Raw genomic sequence first — 19,508 nt, 5'->3', positions numbered from 1 at the left:
CCCATTGACAGCTTCTGTTTGGTAGTCAGGTCCAAGAGATGTAGCAGAAATCTAGATAGTAGGAGATCCTTGATCTGAAGGAAATGGTGGTTGTTGACATGTGACAAGTGTAATAGCAGCAAAGGTAATCTTTTGTCAAGATTTATCTTTTAGAAAATTGTCATAACATGACTCATGCTGCCAGAACAAGATATTTACTAAGGTGTTAATGAAGTATTTATCACCGTTTTTAACTCTGGTGCCCTTGTGTAGTGCACGACCTTTACAACTGAACATTCTGGAATTGGTTATGAAAATTAAAGCCACGTGGACGTAAAAATTGGAAACCAGCCTTGGCTGAAGCATAGTGTGTTTGGGGAACACTAAGTACCTCAATGCAATTTTTGTTGTTGTTCAGTCGTCAAGTCATGTCTGACTCTTTGCAACCCCATGGACTGCAGCACACCAGGCTTCCCTGTCCCTCACCATCTCCTGGAGTTTGTCCAAGTTCATGTACATTGAACCAGTGATGCCATCCAACCGTCTCACCCTTTTTCACCCTCTTCTCCTTCTGCCTTCAATTATTGCTAGCATCAGAGTCTTTTCTAATGAGTCAGCTATTTGTATCAGGTGGCCAAAGTACTGGAGCTTCAGCTCCAGCATCAGTCCTTCCAGTGAGTATTCAGGGTTGATCTCCTTTAAGATTGACTGGTTTGATCTCCTTGATGTCCAGGGGACTCTCAAGAGTCTTCTCCAGCACCCCAATTTAAAAGCATCGATGTCTTCAGTGTTCTACCTTCTCTGTGGTCCAGCTGTCACATCCATACATGGCTACTGGAAAGACTATAGCTTTGAACATACAGACCTTTATCAGCAAAGTGATATCTTTGCTTTTTAAAACACTGTCTAGGTTTGTCATAGAGTTAAGCTATATGGAAAGGCTTATCAAATCCTCTTTCCCAGATAACAGAGATCACAGTATTAAAGACCTTGTGGCTGTCATCAGAAGTTTAAACTTTACACTGTAAGCAATGGCTAGTCAGTAAATATTTTAAAATGGGAAGTCAGGCTGTGATTCATAGACCTGGGCATTGAGGACAGTATTGAAATACCCACTGGTTTTGGTGGTGTTGTTAGTATCACAAGTAGTATTTCCTAACGTCTATCTTTTCCAGGGCTTTCTTGGCTCTTCTTGGCTCTGTATCAGAACAGTGTTTTTTAGAGGACTTTTTGAAGGAATATATGTTGGTTTCAGATCAAGTAACCTAAATATAAACTTTAAGTTTATTTTAAAAGATTATAAAATGTATAAAAAGACACATATGAACATAGTTACATATACTTAGAAAAATAAGAGAAAATTATATATGAATGTTAGTGATATGAGCTATTGTAATAGACAACTTGGAAAGAAAAGAAAAAAAAAACAGTTATATTGGAGTTGTCAAGCCTGAGATCTGATTCAATGTCAGGCTTTACTAAATGATGTCAAAATTATAGGCATCCAAAAAGCACGTATGAAATAGAGGTCTACAAAGTCAAGGGTAGCTTCAGTTCAGTTCAGCTCAGTGGCTCAGTCATGTCCGACTCTTTGCGACCCCATGAATCGCAGCACGCCAGGCCTCCCTGTCCATCACTAACTCCCGGAGTTTACTCAAACTCATGCCCATTGAGTCGGTTATGCCATCCAGCCATCTCATTGTCTGTTGTCCCCTTCTCCTCCTGCCCCCAATCCCTCCTAGCATCAGGGTCTTTTCCAATGAGACAACTCTTCGCATGAGGTGGCCAAAGTACTGGAGTTTCAGCTTCAGCATCAGTCCTTCCAATAAACACCCAGGACTGATCTCCTTCAGGATGAACTGGCTGGATCTCCCTGCAGTCCAAGGGACTCTCAAGAGTCTTCTCCAACACCACAGTTCAAAAGCATCAATTTTTCGGTGCTCAGCTTTCTACACAGTCCAACTCTCACATCCATACATGACCACTGGAAAAACCATAGCCTTGACCAGATGGACCTTTGTTGGTAAAGTAATGTCTCTGCTTTTTAATATGCTAATTAGGTTGGTCATAACTTTCCTTCCAAGGAGTAAGCGTCTTTTAATTTCATGGCTGCAGTCACCATCTGCAGTGATTTTGGCTTACCAGGCCATATATTCTCACATTAGATGTGTCTTTTTGGCCCAGGGTAGTTGAAGTCTTAGGTGCAGTTTGTGGCATTCCTCTAACTGTAGGGAGACTTTTAGCTCTACCGATTTATAGCCCAGAGTTGTATAGCTTAGGCGACACGGAGAACATCCAGTTGACAAGGCACATATGGCATCTAATTTGACCCCTTCTCAGTATTGTTCCCATCTTCCACAGAAAGAGAGTGGATCTGATCTATTGCTTAAACTCTTTTCTCCCAAAAATATCTTAGAAACATTCTGAATTTTCATTAAATAAGGCAAGTCTTATGATCAGGAAATTTCTGGTCATAGAAATCACAGATAGACCAGCCTGATGTAAGCCTGGGAAATGAGATGACGCCTTTGGGTAAGTGTGAAGTGGGAAGTTTTTCCATCCTGAGAGAACTCATAGAAGCAATATAAGGAAGTCAGTTCTTCACTTACTCTTTAGCATATTGACTGCTGCTTGATTGACTGTACTTTAGGTATTAGACAATTTTAGAATCATTATATAAATCAGTATGTCTCTCATATTTAAAAATGTTTTCTTTTCGATTGATGATTGCTTGTCTTCTTTTTGAGAAAAAAAATTAAATGTCTACATTCTGGGCAAACATATGGTGTGGTTTAAAACTGCTAGCAAATAACTTACATAATTGGACAACCCCTTATCTTGATTATTATTATTACTTACCACAGATATAGCACTTGACTAAAACGGTATTCACTCAAAGTAACTGACAAGCATTAATTACTTAATGTGTTCATGTTCTTTATGGATAAGTTAAATATAGTTGAATATGTATATGAATCTACACACACATACACATCAAGGACTAATGGAAGTTCCAGGAACAAGAGAAAATAGTTGTTGTTGGCTGAATGTGCATATAGTAATGTCTATAAAATGCCTCCAAAATAATTTCAGTTTTCTTTCAGAAATGATACTCTCAGTAATAACACTTATAGTCACAGTTAGACACATTTTAGCATAAAATTATTTTAGTTTGCAATTAACCTTTTGTGATCATTTCTTTCAGCTTTATTGAAGTATAATTGACAAAAATTGTATATATATATAAGTTGTACAATGTGATTTTTTAAAGACAATTATTTAGAGAAGAATTAGATTCACAGCATAACTGAAGGAGAGGTTCAGACATTTCCCATATACCCCTCCCCTGACACATGCCTAGCCTTCTGCATAACCAACATCCCCTCACCAGAGTGGTACATTTACAGTTGATGAACTACATTGATATGTCATTATCACACAAAATTCATAGCTATTGTTACAGATCATTCTTGGTGCTGCACTTTCTATGGATTTGGGCAAATGTGTTGTGACACATATCCATCATTATGTCATCACACAGGGTATTTTTACTGCCCTAAATATCCTCTGTGCTTTGCTATCCAGCCTCCACCCATCTCCACCTCTAGGCAATCACTGATTTTTTCCCTCTCTTCATAGTTTTGCCTTTTCTGGCATGTCATAGAGTAGAAATCATACAATATGTAGCCTTTCTGATTGACTTCTTTCACTTTGTAATATGCATTTAAAATACTTTTATGTCTTCTCATGGCTTGATAGTGCATTTCTTTTTAGTAGTGAGTAATGTTGCATTGTCTGGATGTACCTGTGTAATAATCCATTAAGACCTTGATGCTGGGAAAGATTGAAGGCAGGAGGAGAAGGGGACATCAGAGGATTAAATGGTTGGATGGCATCACCAACTCAATGGACATAAATTTAGCAAGCTCAGGGAGTTGGTGATGGACCGGGAAGCCTGGCGTGCTGCAGTCCGTGGGTTCGCAAACTGAACTGAGCAACTGAACTGAACTGAACTAGAAGGCATCTTCATTACTTCCAAGGTTTGGCAATCATGAATAAAGCTATTGTAAATACTTGTGTGCAGGTTTTCGTGATGGACATACATTTTCATTTTCTTTGGTTAAATACCAAGAAGTGTGATGGTTGGATCATATGGCAAGAGTATAATTCATTTTATAAGAAGCCATAAAATTGTCTTCCAAACTGGCTGTGCCAATTTGCATTCTCGCGAGAAATGAATGAGAGTTCCTGTTACTCTATACGCTCACTAGCATTTGGTATTATCAAGTGTTCTAAATTTTGGCCATTTAAATAAGTGTGCAGGGTTGTTTTAGTTTGTACTTCCTTGATGAAATAAAAATGTGGAGCATTGTTTCATATGCTTATTTGCCATCTGTGTATCTTCTTTGCTGAGGTGTCTGTTAAGGTGCCTCCCCATTTTTGAGTTGAGTTGTATGTTTCTCATTGTTGAATTTAAGAGTTCTCTGTGTATTTTGGTTGCTAGTCCTTTATCAATATTTTCCAAATATTTTCTCCCAATCTGTGACTTGTTTTCTTATTCTCTTGATTTTTGTAACGGTTTTAATCAATTTCTTCTTGTAGAAAATAACACAGTATCCCTTATTTTGTCTTTCATGAAAGATGCCCTGGGATATCCCTGTATAGGTATCCTTGGAGTTAGTGCAAATGAATTGAAAAATGGGAAAAAGACATATACCCTCTTCTGCTGTCTGAATGTATATTCATAATAGACTAGAAGCTAGATGTTATCAGTTAGTCTTTTCTTTCCTTTAATGGACTGGAATATGCTCCAGAATTTTGTACCTTAACAAAGGTACAAACTGAGTTATTACAGTCTATAGTCAAATAATATTTCAGGCATATTTACCTTTCACATGTCAGAGTTCACAAATAGGCCTGAATTTTCTTAATAGTTGACTTTCCTTGTGTTTGTCATATTCTCTCTAACTCAGATGGAGTTTGATTTTCTAGGTCACTGAAGGATCCTCTAGGGTATGTAGAATTAAAATAAAGATGGTTTTTGATTAATCATTCCTTAGAATGATTAGGTTTTGGTTTCTCATTCATTCAAATCTTTAGAGAGAATTGAGATCAAAGACCCTCTTTAACTTCAAACAAATAACATAAGCATCATACACCTTAGCCACTTTTGACTGAATGTGCCATGTAGAGCATTCTGTGCCACATGTATATTTATGACATTTGTGCTGAATTAATTTTATCTTTCAACTGATCAACATTATAGTTTATAAAAATAATGGAAAATATGGAGCTTTTCCTCCTGAATCTCATGTTACACAAACCAGAGCTAGGTAGGCAGTAAACAGCATAGACTACCAGAATGGTGGGAAGCAAGATTATGGAAGAGGAAATAAATCAGGGTGGAATGGCCAGTCCTTGGAGACAGGCTTCCATAATATGGAGAGATAGGTTTAAGCAGGAATTAAGCTGTTCATAGTCTATCACAATCTACTCTGTGTTTCACCCTTGTTATTTTTTGAGTCACTTTTGCTTTCGAGTATATCTCTTTTAATTATAATTTGAAAAACAGCAAGGTTTATGCTTTTCTCTGAAAATCTCGTGAGAGATATGGATACTGTACCCAGAAAACACACATATACACAGAAGCAAGTAAGAATTTTAGGGGTGTACATATAATGTCCATACAAAGACCTTTTGAGTGGCCCATGGAACATGTAAAAATCCCTCATTTTATAACATGTAAGGGAAAAAAGTTTACTGTTTCATCTATTATGATAACTAGACTAGAAAATGTAGAATGAAATCAATTGTTCTTTTATGGCTTGGCTTATATTATACCTCTCAGTCTTAGAGTTTTAAAGACCTAGTACTGTGATTTATGTGTATTATTCTAAAGTTTTAAAGTTACATGCTACTATCTAAGTATCAGCTTATCCAAAATCCTATTAATTTTGAACTAGGAATCATCCTGACTGCTTAAAAGCCTCTAATTTTTCTACCAATGTAGTCATCTTCATATCTTATTTTTAAATTTTCTCACATTCTGTAAGTATTATTAGAAGTTTTTTTTTTTTTTTTTTGAAATACACGATTGAGGGCTTTCAACGTCTCAAACTGTAATCTACTGATGTGAGTCTACAAAGGCAAGAATAACAACCCTGTTCTGGCCATATATCTGTAGGTTTCTACTTTTTACTTTAATTTATAGACACTTGGGTTGGCCTCCTTTGCCTCTTACATGTTTGAATTTCTTGAATTCCTAATTTAAAAGAACTATTTCATAAATGGCTGCTAGTTCTGTCTCTGAGCTATGTGATTACAAAAAGACATATCTACTGAAAAATCTGAACGAAAGTGTAAGTTTTAGAAGATAACCAATTAATGTGTGGAGGTATGAGAATGTTAAAAAGGAACTGTTCCAGTTAGCCCTGCTCTACAATAAGCCACCCCAAAATAACTGTCTTAAAACACCTATGCATTAGCTCTCATGATTTGGTGGCTCGAGTGCTTTCGATTAGATGATTCTCACTTGGAGTCTCTCCAGGAGCGGCAGGCGGATGCGGGGGTGGGACTAAACTCATCTGAAGATAAACTAGGGTGACCGTTGAGGGTCCCTGTGGGCTAATTGCCCAGCAGAGTTCCCACTCAGCACCTTCTCATCCATCGCCTTTCCCTGTGGTAAGGAAGTTCTCACAATATGTGTAGTTGAAATCCTTACATTGAGTCTCTGAGCTCAAAGAGGAAGGTGGAAGCTTCCAGGAGTCTTAGAACTATAATGGTGTCATTTTGCTATAGATAATGCAAGTTGATAAGGCCAACATGGATTCCAAGGGAGGTGAATAAGACTTCATTCTTTGTGGAAGGAATAGCAAAAAAAAAAAAAAAAGTACTTTTATCTCTCACAGTATCCATTGAGATAATTCCCAGAGATGAGCAGGGTCAATAGCTATGAGAACAGGGATGGCTAATGCTATATTTTAAATGGCTAACAGTGCTGTGATATAATAACAGTGTTACCTGCATATCCCCCAATTTTTATTACTTTCACACACATGCATATAAAGTTGTGGATGATTAGAGGTGAGAGTGTTACATGGGAGCATAGCTTGTTCCATATTCACCACTCTGTTAATAAAAAAAGAACATCATCCCATCTAAAGGATTATGGCTAGGACATTCAGATAAGAGGAAGCAGATAAATGAACAGTGATATGTGACTGAATCAGAAATCAATCTAAATCTTTGAGGTCCTGAAGATACCAGGTTGATCTTATTCATACCAATAGTTCCCAGATTTTCTGCCTCTCTTCTATTCTCCCTAACAGCTATTAATTTCTAATAGAAGATGTTTACTACACCATATTGGAAAATGCTTCATACCAAAATACAACAGAGATTGTGTTGAGTTCATAGAAAGGAAAATATCTTTGGGTTACAGGTTTCAAGATAGATTTAATGATGAATCTAGGAATCTGGAATTATTAATGAAATTTGTTTCAGAATGGGGGGAAGAAATTTTGTTAGAAGGTATATTAAAGGTCATCCAGGTCAAGAGGTTTTGTAATATTTTTTATGAACCCAGAGTTTTATGGGAAGTGTTTCAGAGAGGAACAGGAAGGATCAGTACCTCCTCTCTTCAAGGAGTTAAATATTAAATTTCACTTAAAATAGTAACACTGACTATATGATGAAGAAGAACAAGGAGAGGAAGAGAGGGTTCATTCTAAGAGAGGCAGAAACAGAAATAGAACAGAGATCTTCTGACTTTTAGACCAGGCTCTTTGCAGCCTTCTACATCATTCCTGAGGAGAGGAAATTCTGAGATTAATATAAGTCAGATCTTTTTCAGATTGTGAACAATCTTAAACTCAGGAAAGGACTTGGTCATTGCTCTTTAGATTTTGAAAATTCCACAAGTATTTATTAGCAGAAAATAAGAGTGCATGTTTAGGAAGATGGGTACAGTACTAGGCAAAACTGAGGAGAAAAATACTGCAATAGTGAAGGAAAGCATTTGAAAGAAGTTGACTAGCTGTTTACTTAAATAATTCTGGTTAGAGGTGGTGAATTATAAGTGTTTATTCCATGCAAGTGGGAAGGTAAGCAGGAAAAGCAATACATCATCTGTATTGAATTTCTTAAGAAACCTCCTTAATTTGGATGACTGAATCTTAATTCTGTTTACACGATCTAACAAATCAAATCAGACTGTAGCAGTTTGGTTCAGTTACTGGTAGAAATATAAGGCTTATACACATATAACTAAGATTAGAGAATTTACCTTTCTTTCATTTAAAAAAAACTGGTGTTAAGATAAATCTCTGCATCTCCTTAATTTTGAGATGAAATCAGCCAGTGTTAAAGGATAGTTTCCTGAAGGAGGAAATTAATGATGGGGTAGTATCTTCAGTTGTGTAGACAAAGAACATCACTGCAAGGCACTGTCTGAAACACATCACTTAAATCATCAGTGCCAGTTTTTATAATTAAGCTAATTATTTAATCCTGACTAGGACAGACATGTATATCTTATTTGCTATAATTTTCCCAGTGTCTGTCACCAGTAGACACTCAAATAGTAGACGCTGAATGAATATACTATCTGTCACCAATAGATACTCAAAGTGATCTGTAGAATGAAAACATGCTAATTCATGAAGCTACTTATTATCATGTGGTTAAACATTTTTCATAATACACTATTACATTTTGAAAGTTTATATAAAATTTGCTCATCACTAATAATTTCTGTGAATAAATATGATTGGATAACATAAAATATAACATTTTATCTAGAATTGAACATGTAATTGAAAATTCTTCAAAGAAAATATATATGTACATATCATAATGTGCAAGGTCATCCCTTCTTTTCTGAATTCCTTTCAGGCTAAATTAGTCCTTCCAATCAGGCAACTGATGAGGCAGTTTTTGCCACACTTGAATTTTCTTCACAACTCTAATGAGCGAATAACACATAATTAGGAAGCCTGGGAGAAAATTTGCAAAACCACATCTGTTTTTCTTTCATATTTTTCATTTATTCTTTCTCCTCTTAGCTGAAAAAATATTTTGATATGAATTTATGAGTTTAGTGCTTAAAATAAAATAATAATTTATTGTAAAGTAGGACTGTCAGTCTCCCCAAATAATTTCTCAAAATTGAGTGGAATTTGAATTTTTGGAATAAATATACATTTTCTAATATTAGACTATTACAATCAGTGCAGTTGTTTTTGGTGAGAAGAACGTGTATCAGGGACTAAGGTAATTTCTTGTAATTTGGGCTGCATAGGCTCCTGATTGCAAAGAGTATATCAGAAATTCTGATTAGCAGTTGTAGATGTGTTTGATTAATAAAAGTGATAAAGTCATCATAAGTTGATAAATGCAGTTGGTTTCATAGAAAAATTCTCATCTAAAGCCATGACTCATGGTGAGGGCAGGGGTCTCTGTCTCTTATGGGGCAAAAATATTGGGGCCCCATGAACTCAATTTGGTTATATGAATTAGCAGCTCTTTGATAGAGAGCTCTCTGCAGTAATTAATTTGCTTTTCTTTCAAGGTCTTAAAATATCCAGCTTGATCTTTGTTCACCTGATTAACCAGTTAATTAAATTTTTATGTAAGTCTTCTGACCTAGTTAGCTTGCCAGGAACACCTATTAATGGGAAGTAACAGGTGAGGTTCCTCCCGACCCCTCCTACAAATTCCTGCTTGTCATCTAGTGCAAGGAGCCGCTGCTTCCACTAAAACTCCACCACTGTGGAAACAAGGGAAAAAGCAAATACGAGGCTCAGAGAGATCTTTCGAGTCTATAGGGTTCTGCAGTAGAAATGAGACACTGAAAGGAGAAGGGAAATGTTGGTAAAACTGATACCACACAGAGTCTTTCAAGGGCAGAAGCACTTAAATGTTTGTTAAATAAGCAAAATAAAGTAATAAAGATACAAATGGCTTGTAGACTGTGCCAACTATTAATGCATAGGTATCTTCCTCTGTCTCTACACTTTTCTTAAAATTGCAATACTTTTTGTAAGTCACAGATTTTACGATGTTAACAAGCATTTGATTTTTTATTTTTTTTTTACTGGAGTGTAATTGCTTTACAAAGCTGTGCTCGTTTCTGCTATACAATGAAGTGAATCAGCTATAGGTATACATATATCTCTCCCTCTTGAGTGAAATGTAATGTTTAACATATATCCCTCTCTTTTGAGCCTCCCCATCCCCATCCCTCTCGTCTAGGGCACCTCAGTCCTTATGTTTTAGAGTTGTGTGACCTGTATGGTTTAGGAAGCTACACTTGGTAGTGGCTGGAAGACAGTGTTATTAAGAACACACATGCCACTCAGTTGACTGAATAAGGGGGTCAAAGAAGAGGCAGGGAACAGAAATAAAGGGAGTTTTGAAATGTTTTATTATTAGAGTTAGGCCAGTTTTTAGGAATCAGCATTGAATTTCTCCTCCATCTTGCATTCTCTGTCTCTTCTCTCTTTTTCTTCTTACCTCCCTCCTCTTTCTACTTCCTAAGCTTTGAGATTTTTATTTTCCAGACCCAAACTCAGGCATAAATCATTTACTCTGCCCTTAAAATATGCTCAAGTTAAATATAGTCCAAGGACTTCAGACCGTGGGAAATAGTTGCTTAGTAACAAACTTTGTTATTTTATAAGACTCACAACAACACAATTCCCAGGTTGGGAGTCTGCTCGTATTTCACGGGTCAGTGGCCTACCTCTCTGCTTTCCATTTCCTCCTCATTAAAATAAAAATCAAGATGTTCTAGTAAATTCCTTTCGCTGATTACCCTGTTGTTGGTTGTATTCTCAAATACCTGGGAAGAAAATTAATTAACTTCTGCAGAGTTCTAAAACTGTGCATATCCTTGGAAACTAACATTGTATTTAACTTCAGGCATGATAGATTGATCTAGTGCTCTGTTATACTTGTGGTTTCGGAGAAATGATTTATAAGAAGAAAAACAGGCATCATTTTGTTTATGATTTATGAGCTTTGATCTTTAATCCTGAATTTTTATATCATTAGTCCCGAGAAAGGGATATTATAAGACAGGTGCAATGAAATTTCAAATATTTTCATATGTATAAATCAGTTTATTATCCATACTTCGGTCATAGGTTTTATGATAGAGCACATAATCATGATGGAGAACACAATCTTTAACCCCAGTGTAATTTCTCAAATACACATATTTGCCAAATTGCATAACCATATGTATATTCTCATAGGTATAGATATATATGTATGTGTGTGAGAAATCAATTTAAGTATAGGTGAAGATTGCAATTGAGAAGTAGCTTATTCAAAGGAATTTAATGATGAAATACAAATAACCCATGTAGAAAATAAATTCATTTTTAATATGTGAGGTCACCTACGTTTTATAAAATGGAAAGATTTTCAAGGATTTATTGACCTAAGTTCAGGAGAATTGCCTTTCTCCTTGCCAGGCCCCAGTAAATGAATAGGTTAGTTTTTATAAACGAGTGAGCAAGAGGCCCAGAACTCTATAGAGACATCAGTCAGAAACATTTTTCAAAGTTCCCTTTTTTCTGACTCAACATAACATTGAAAAATGATTATACATTACCCAGACTATTTTTTCAGTATTCTCTGAGTGTTCTTTCTCCTTGAAGAGTTTCAGAGGTTCAAGCTAAGCTTGAAGCTCCATGTTGAGAGGCAGAATGTGGCTTGTCTCCCTGGAAACCACCTGTTCACTGCTGCCTTTCCCCAGATGCCTGGCCTTCTCCTCTACAGGCAGGATAGTGGAGAGTTTTCAGAGGTTCAACAGAGAAGCAGTACCAGCAGGAGATACGTATTAGAAGTTTCGTTGAGAGAAATTGCTTTGAACATTTGTGGGGGTTGGCTAAGCAAATTCAAAATCCATAGACAAGGCTAGAATTCTTGGGCATGAATGGAAATATTATTCACAGGTGAAATTTGTTCTTTATTAGGGAAGTCTTGGCAGTGATTCTAGAGGCCTTTCACCTGATTGAATCAGGTCCACCCAGATTATCTAAGATAATAGCTCATGTTTGGCTTTTATACATCATAAACAGGTAAGAGATAATAATCTCCCTTACTTAGAGTCAATTGGTTATGAATTTTAATCACATCTTCAAATTACTTTCATAGCAACACCTGGATTAGTATTTGATTTGATTAGTATTTGAAAACTGTAGACTATAGCTTAGCCAAATCCACACAGCCAAAGACCATCACATCATAATGATGATATACTGTTATAGCTTTTCTTTTCTCATTTGGGGCACCCAAAGGCAAATGCTCTTATAAGTTGATGCAGGATCAAGATACTAAGGACATTCTCATGCTTTGTGGGTTTTTTCTCCCTGTTTTCTATAATCGAGCCTTGTCTTACTGTGCATCCCTAGTAACAGTTCTACCAATTTCATTTATTCTCAGGTGGAAGAAGTATCACCAGGAATTTTTGGCACTGGCACAAAAGGGTTCCTATTCAAAGTTTTGCTTTTTAAGTTAGTTGGTGATTTTGTCTTTATATTGTTTAAAATATAAAATATAGTTTCATGGTTTAGAATGTTTTATATAATAATTATTAAAGAGATGTAATATTCTAGGTAAATATAAGATCTTTAAATCACTAAAGTCTATACTCGTTTGGAGGGCATTTTTATTATAGCACTTTTACATGGATACAATAGAGGTTAAATTAACTATTGTTTTTACCCAATATACTATACAATTATGCCATAATCTTTGGTTTTGAATATAAGAATATATGCTATTTATGAATAAAATAAATATTGTTGTTGGGATAGTCAATTAAAGAAAGACTTTTGGGAAAGAAATCGGTATAACAGTCACATTGTAGGGAGAAACATTCATCACAGGCCTGAGTCTTTTCATGTCTTAAAATGCTTATATCATGTCTTAAAATGCTTATATCATGTCATTTGAGACAAAGGTCTGTTTGAATTTTGTCTCTAGTCAAAAAATGAGACTAGGAAGAAGTCATCATTTCAGTTAGAGCAAAAGAGGAGGCAAAACAATAGATTTCTTCAGAAACTGAGATTTTCTTAAGGATTGAAAAACATATTTATTCTGTTTTTCCCCCTCTCTCCAATCCCTCTTATTCGTTGTATGGCAGCTGCATTAATTAGCAGTTTTGTTTGTGAATATCTTGGAAGTACCTGAAGTAAACTCTAAAGCAGTTTGTTTGCTTTTCTAAGACCACAGTTTGTCTATACCCAAGCTAAATAATTAAAAATTTTTATTAGTTTTCTCTCTGAAATTAATTGGGTCTTGTTGTCTTTGCTTTCCTGTATTATTTTATAGCAGAGTGGGAGCATGAACACACCTAATAGCTGTTTTGTAAATATTTGTTGATTGATGACAGAGGCTGGTTAGAAGAGTTTTAATGAATCATTAGAACATTAAATTAATAAATCATGACAACAATATTAATGTTGGCTTAGCTATTTCTAGACTCTGCTTTCATACACAAAAATAGTCCATTGGTGGCTTCAAATTCATTGCTTTACATATTTAATTAAATATAATCTAAATTAATTATAGACAAAACTCCCTCAATAAAAACTTAAAATTGATGTCTTTACATGTCTTCCTACTCATCAAAATATTACATAGGTTCAGGAGAAAATAGAATGTTGCCTTAGTGCACTCACTCATGATATGTGCACATTGGATCTAATTAATTTTTTACCTCATGAGCATAACCAAGGCAAACAATTTATCACAACACAGGGAGGTGTCGAAAGACTTGTTTTCCTTTGAAGGGAACTGATTATTTCCTAACTGGCTAGCAATTTTGCTTCTCCAGCATTCCCCAGGCATAGCTGAACTTACTTTCCCTGCATATGATGTCTAAAAGACAAATATGAGAAAGTTTTTCTCAGAAACCATTTTATAGTACTTTTAGTACATTGAAATTTTCATTCTTTTTAAAGATAGAATTGTTCCATCTTTGATGTAAGCAAACATATAGCCAATAATGGTATTTTATTGCTAATCACTAATTGCTGAAGGTGGTGTTTGAAGATTCTGGAGTTGGACATCAGGTGATTTTTGGTGCTTTGCAAGAATGAAGATGTATACATCACTGAGGAATCACAGGCCTGCCTTATTTTCCCTGTGGGTGCTTTCTCCTCTGAGCACAGGCAACTGCACACGAGGCACATGGGCAGGTCCATAGAGAAAGAGAATCAAAACCATCACCTCCTGATTAATCATATTTCTTGTTTTGCCTTATCGTGGGATTAAGAAAGAAGTGGTCCTTTGGTAATTCCAGGCTTGTGAAACAGGCAGATGTTCAGCAAGTAATTGATAAAAAGATGGAACTAGAGAGCAACAAGCAGCATTAGGCTTAGAAGAAAGGAAAGTGAGAGGCTGGGCGCCTAGGACTGAAACGTAAGAGGCTACAATGTTTTGAGGAAGAGGAATCTACAAAGAATACAGAGAAAACAGCAATGAAATTTCAAGAGGAGGTGGGAAAACTGTGAGTAATGGAAACAAAAAAAACAGGGAAGATGCTGTTTTGATGAGGAAAATGTGGACAACTGAGCTAAATAGTACTGAAAGATGGAGAAACATGAACACTTGGCCACCATATTTCCTAAACCATTGCTCCCCACTCCTTCTCAACACTGAGGGTGACCCTTGACTAAACTTGGAGCTTTGGTGCTCTCAGACTGATGTCACTCCATTTGTGTCTGATGAGTCGGCAGTGGTCAGTGGTCAGAGGCACACCAGTAAAGTGGATTGACTTGAGCCCACATTGAAGCTGACTGAGAAACCAATAGCAGAGTGTCCCCACAGGGGCATGCTATGGGTCATTCTGCTTTCTATCCTGTGCCTCCTTCCATGATGCCAGGGCCCCACCTGCTGCTAAGTGAACACTCAAGGCTCTGCAATCAGAGGAGATCCCCCCTCACAAACCCCCCACCCCCAGGAGAGTTCCTGACCTCAGGGATACAGGAGCTAGTTGAATGTTCCAACATGCCCTTCCTCAGACACACAGTTCTGAAAGGTGTTCCCTTTATTTCTAAAGTGTCCCTCGTGTTGCACATTTTTCCTTCTTGTTCTCTCACTGAGGCTTCCTGAAATCACTCTTCAGATCAACTTTCTGTATTTGTTTCAGGCACAGCCTCTGAGTTTACAGGAACCCAAATGAACATTGACTGGCAGCTGAAGGGGAATTTAGAATTTCAGGGATGGGTTTTGTTCATTTATTTGGTTACGATGAGAGAACCATAAATAAAGAAATTTAAACAGAAAGATCCAGGAGTCAAAGAGGCAGTGAGTACAAATGAGGGAAAGGTATAGTTGATGGAGTGAGTTGCCACAGGAGGTAGAAAGTGATGGAATTTCCTGTATGGAGTGACCACTTTGAGTGAGAAGAGGGATACACGCACATATTCACACACAAAGAAAAAAATGCATGTGGTTAGACGTCTTGTAGATTTTATGATGGGGGACATATGGAATTCTCTGGATGGCTTCTTTATTTTCCGTGAAGTCCGTTCATTCAAAAAAAAAAAAAAGATATATGCTTACTTAATGCCCATTATAAGCAGAAACTCTGCAAAGGACTCCGTAAGGAAAACACACAATCCTCAAGAAAGGTATTTTTAAATGAATACCTTTTAAAATGCATTTTGATTTACTTAAAATTTTTATTTGCAATTTAAAGAAGAGAGAACCTTGACAGAAATCTGGCTACTGTCTCTTTGAATTTTGTTTAGTAAATGTGGAAAACAAAGTGGAATTTAAATATTGTTTTGAGGAGTTTACATAATGGAAACTATATGTCATTATTAAAGAACATTAGAAAAATGCAGAAATGCAGAACTTAGGAAAATTCTACCTGTGATTTCACTGAGACAGTCATTATTTACATTTCTACTCATGATCCACCAGTTTTCATACATACATTTAAAAATATAGTTATAATTGTATTACACACATACATATGTGGCTTATCTTATTCATTTCACATTGTGACATAGCTATTTTTTTATGTCATTTCATAGTCTTTACAAAGTTTTACTTATTTGGAATATAAATACACTATATTACATGACATGCTGCAGTCCATGGTACCACAAAGTCGGACACAGCTTAACAACTGAACAGTAAATTACATAGCTAACTGTTTTCCTCTTCAAAGCATGTAGAGTTTCACTGTATATGTGGGTATGCTCATTTGCTTCAGGCATGTCTGATTCTTTGCAACCCTAATGACTGTAGCCTGCCAGATTCCTCTGTCCATGGGATTCTCTAGGCAAGAATACTGGAGTGGGTTGCCATTTCCTTCTCCAGGGGAGCTTCCCAACCTAGGGATCGAACCTGGGTCTTCTGTTTGCATCACAGACAGACTCTTCACTGCTCAGCCACTGGGGAAGCCCAGAGTTTCACTGTACAGTTTTAATATCATTTGAATGTAGTTTTTGAGTAGGTACTATATTCACATGGCTCAGAATCCAAAATATTCATGAGGGTAAACCTCAAAAAGGCTCTCCCCATCTCAGATACCAGTAGAGACCTATATAGTATGTAAAGTAGTCTCTAGTCCGAGTCCTCTCCTGTGGATAGGTGAGTTGGCAACGTCTCTCCCTGTCATTCAGCCTCTCATAACACAGCCTGGCATTCCTGCATCAGGGCTCCCGGAAGATTGTCTTCAGGAGCCACTAGGGTGATCTGCAAATGGGTTGTAAGTTCCTCATATTCCTGCTACTGTTCTTATCGCCCTAGGTAACACTGTTAAGGGTAACCTTGAGGAGACCTTGGTTTCAAGCTTAACTAGCCTCATGCCTCTTCCCATGGACATTTCAGTGGCTGTTGTTGCTGTCTAGCTAGGACTATATTTGGATAGCTGGAATGGGGCTTCCCTGGTGCCTCACTATTTAAAAAAAAAAAATCCACCTGTCCATGTAGGAGACTTGGGTTCAATCCCTGGATCAGGAAGATCCTCTGGAGAAAGAAACAGCAACCCACTCCAGTGTTCTTGCCTGGGAAATCCCACGGACAGAGGAGCCTGGAGGGCCACAGTTGATGGAGTCACAGAGTTGGACACGACTTAGCGACTAAACAACAGCAGCGCAGTTGGAATGATCATCTGACACCATCTAATATTGCCCATCTTTGACCCAAAGTGGATGTTATTAGTAATCATAAAAGGACGACAGGTACATATTGCTTGAGCCAATGGGCACCTGTGGTCATCTTATTATAGCAGGGACTTTCTGCTCACTGATAGTAGATTTAGTTCCTTGATTGCTTACAGCCGGCTTTCTTAAAAATCTCAGAAAAAGCCCATCTGAATGAAAAGAGCATATTAAGGTACTGTAGTATGCCAAGCCCACACAAATCATTCTTTGATGCTGACCAAGGATGCACGCTTGGGTGGGGACAAATTAATGTTTGCTCCCCTTTTGCCAGAGACTTGATTATGATGCTATGGTGTTGTTGGCTGCCAATAGTTCTAGAACTCCTTTTTCCTTATTTATTTATTCATTTTTATTGGAATATATATCTATATTAACACATAAATGTGTTAATATACAATTAACACTGGAGTGGGTTGCCATTTCTTTTTCCAGAGGATCTTCTTGATCCAGGGATCCCTATATTCCAAAAAGGATGTTATATGTTTATACATATATCCCCTCTGTTTTGGATTTCCTTCCCTTTTAAGACACCACTGTGCATTAAGTAGAGTTCCCCAGGCTATACAGTACGTTCTCATCAGTTGTTTACTTTGCACGTATAATCAATAGTGTATACGTGTCCATCTCAACCTCCCAATTTCTCCTACCCCACCTTTTGCCAATCCCAATCTTCCAATTCCTCCTATCCCACCCCACCCCTTTTCCCATTGGTATCCCTAGATTTGTTCTCTATGTCTGTTTCTCTATTTCTGCTTTGTGAATAAGATAATCTATGCAATTTTTCTAGATTCCACATACATGTGTTAATATACAATATTTTTTTTCCTCTTTCCGACTTACTCATCTGTATGACACCCTCTAGGTCTATCTATGTCTCTACAAATGACCCAGTTTTGTTCCTTTTTATGGCTGGGTAATATTCCATTGTATGCCATTATATATATATGGCACATCTTCTTTATTCATCCCTCTGTTGGACATTTAGGTTGCTCCCATGAAAAGGGAATCAAAAGAAACCTGGAGTAGCAATACTCATATCAGACAAGATAAACTTCAAAATAAAGACAATTGCAAGAGACAGGAAGGACACTACTTAATGATCAAGGAATCAATCCAAGAAGATTATAACAATGGTAGGTATCTGTACACTCAACATAGGGGCACCTATTTCCTGCAATGCTAAGAAGTCCACCGAGATTGTACAAACTGAAGCAGAAGGGGAAAAGTAAAGTTCATGGTGGGCAGAAGTAGCTGCCAAGGGCCTAAAGTTACAACTTGTAGGTTTTCCATTACATATCAAAAAAAAGTTAACATTTAAGGAAAGGTGTGGTGACAGATTTTTTGGCTGTATTTTCACTGTATATTTTGTTGTCTAGTATTATTGGCAGATCACAGATAAAGGAAACATATTCTATAACATTTGGTTTATAACATTTTTATATTAAGCATAACATAAATTAGCAAAATGAATTTAAATCAACTGCAAACATTCTGAGACTAGTGTATTTGTTTTCACTTAATTACTTTTATCATGATTTTATATGTGTGCATAAGTCACAAAAGACACTAGAAAAAATGTCTTTATGTCTCCGCCTGACTTGATCTAGATGTTAAGCAAACAATTGCTTGAAAGACATTGATGAACTAAATTCTGATGTTTTAAGTGTCTGAGAAATTAAATTAGAAACTGAAAGCCAGATTTGTCTTACGCTTTACAAAGATGCATAAGCATTGCGCTTTTTACTGTGGAATTATTTCACATTGCTCTCTTGAGCTCTCAGCATTAGGCCATCTACCACAACTAAATGTTATAATCAATTCATAGATGAACTCTTAAAGAAAACGAATGTTCCCGAATTCCATAAAGATTGACGATGCCCATGAAAGGATGGCATATATTTTGTGACAGAGTAAGATTTCTTATCTGTCCTGGGAGCTATTGACTGCAGACACATTGCTATTCAAGCAGTGGTAGTTAATGATTTAATCTTTATTAATAGGAGAAAAGATTCCATTCATTTAATATGCAGGTTATTTGTGATGCTAAATGCAATGTAATTGATGTAATTTAAAAGTTCCAGGGATAATGTCATGATTAATTCATCTGTAAACAATCTGGCATCTTTCATTTTACTGAGGCAGGCAAAAATTTTTAACTAGCTAAAATGTGGGTAAGAACATTTATGACAATAATTATCATTTAAAAATATAATGCAGTATGAAAGATGAATGTCCTACAGGACATTTTGCATTTGCTGTAAGGTCTTAAGAGCTGTAATTCGGCATGATTCATTGTCTCTGTATGAAAGAAACACGAGGACAGCATAACTAGCTTTG

Source organism: Cervus elaphus, chromosome 14, assembly GCF_910594005.1.
Source record: "Cervus elaphus chromosome 14, mCerEla1.1, whole genome shotgun sequence".
In the NCBI taxonomy this organism is placed as follows: Eukaryota; Metazoa; Chordata; class Mammalia; order Artiodactyla; family Cervidae; genus Cervus; species Cervus elaphus.
Note: the sequence above shows the minus strand (reverse complement) of the source record.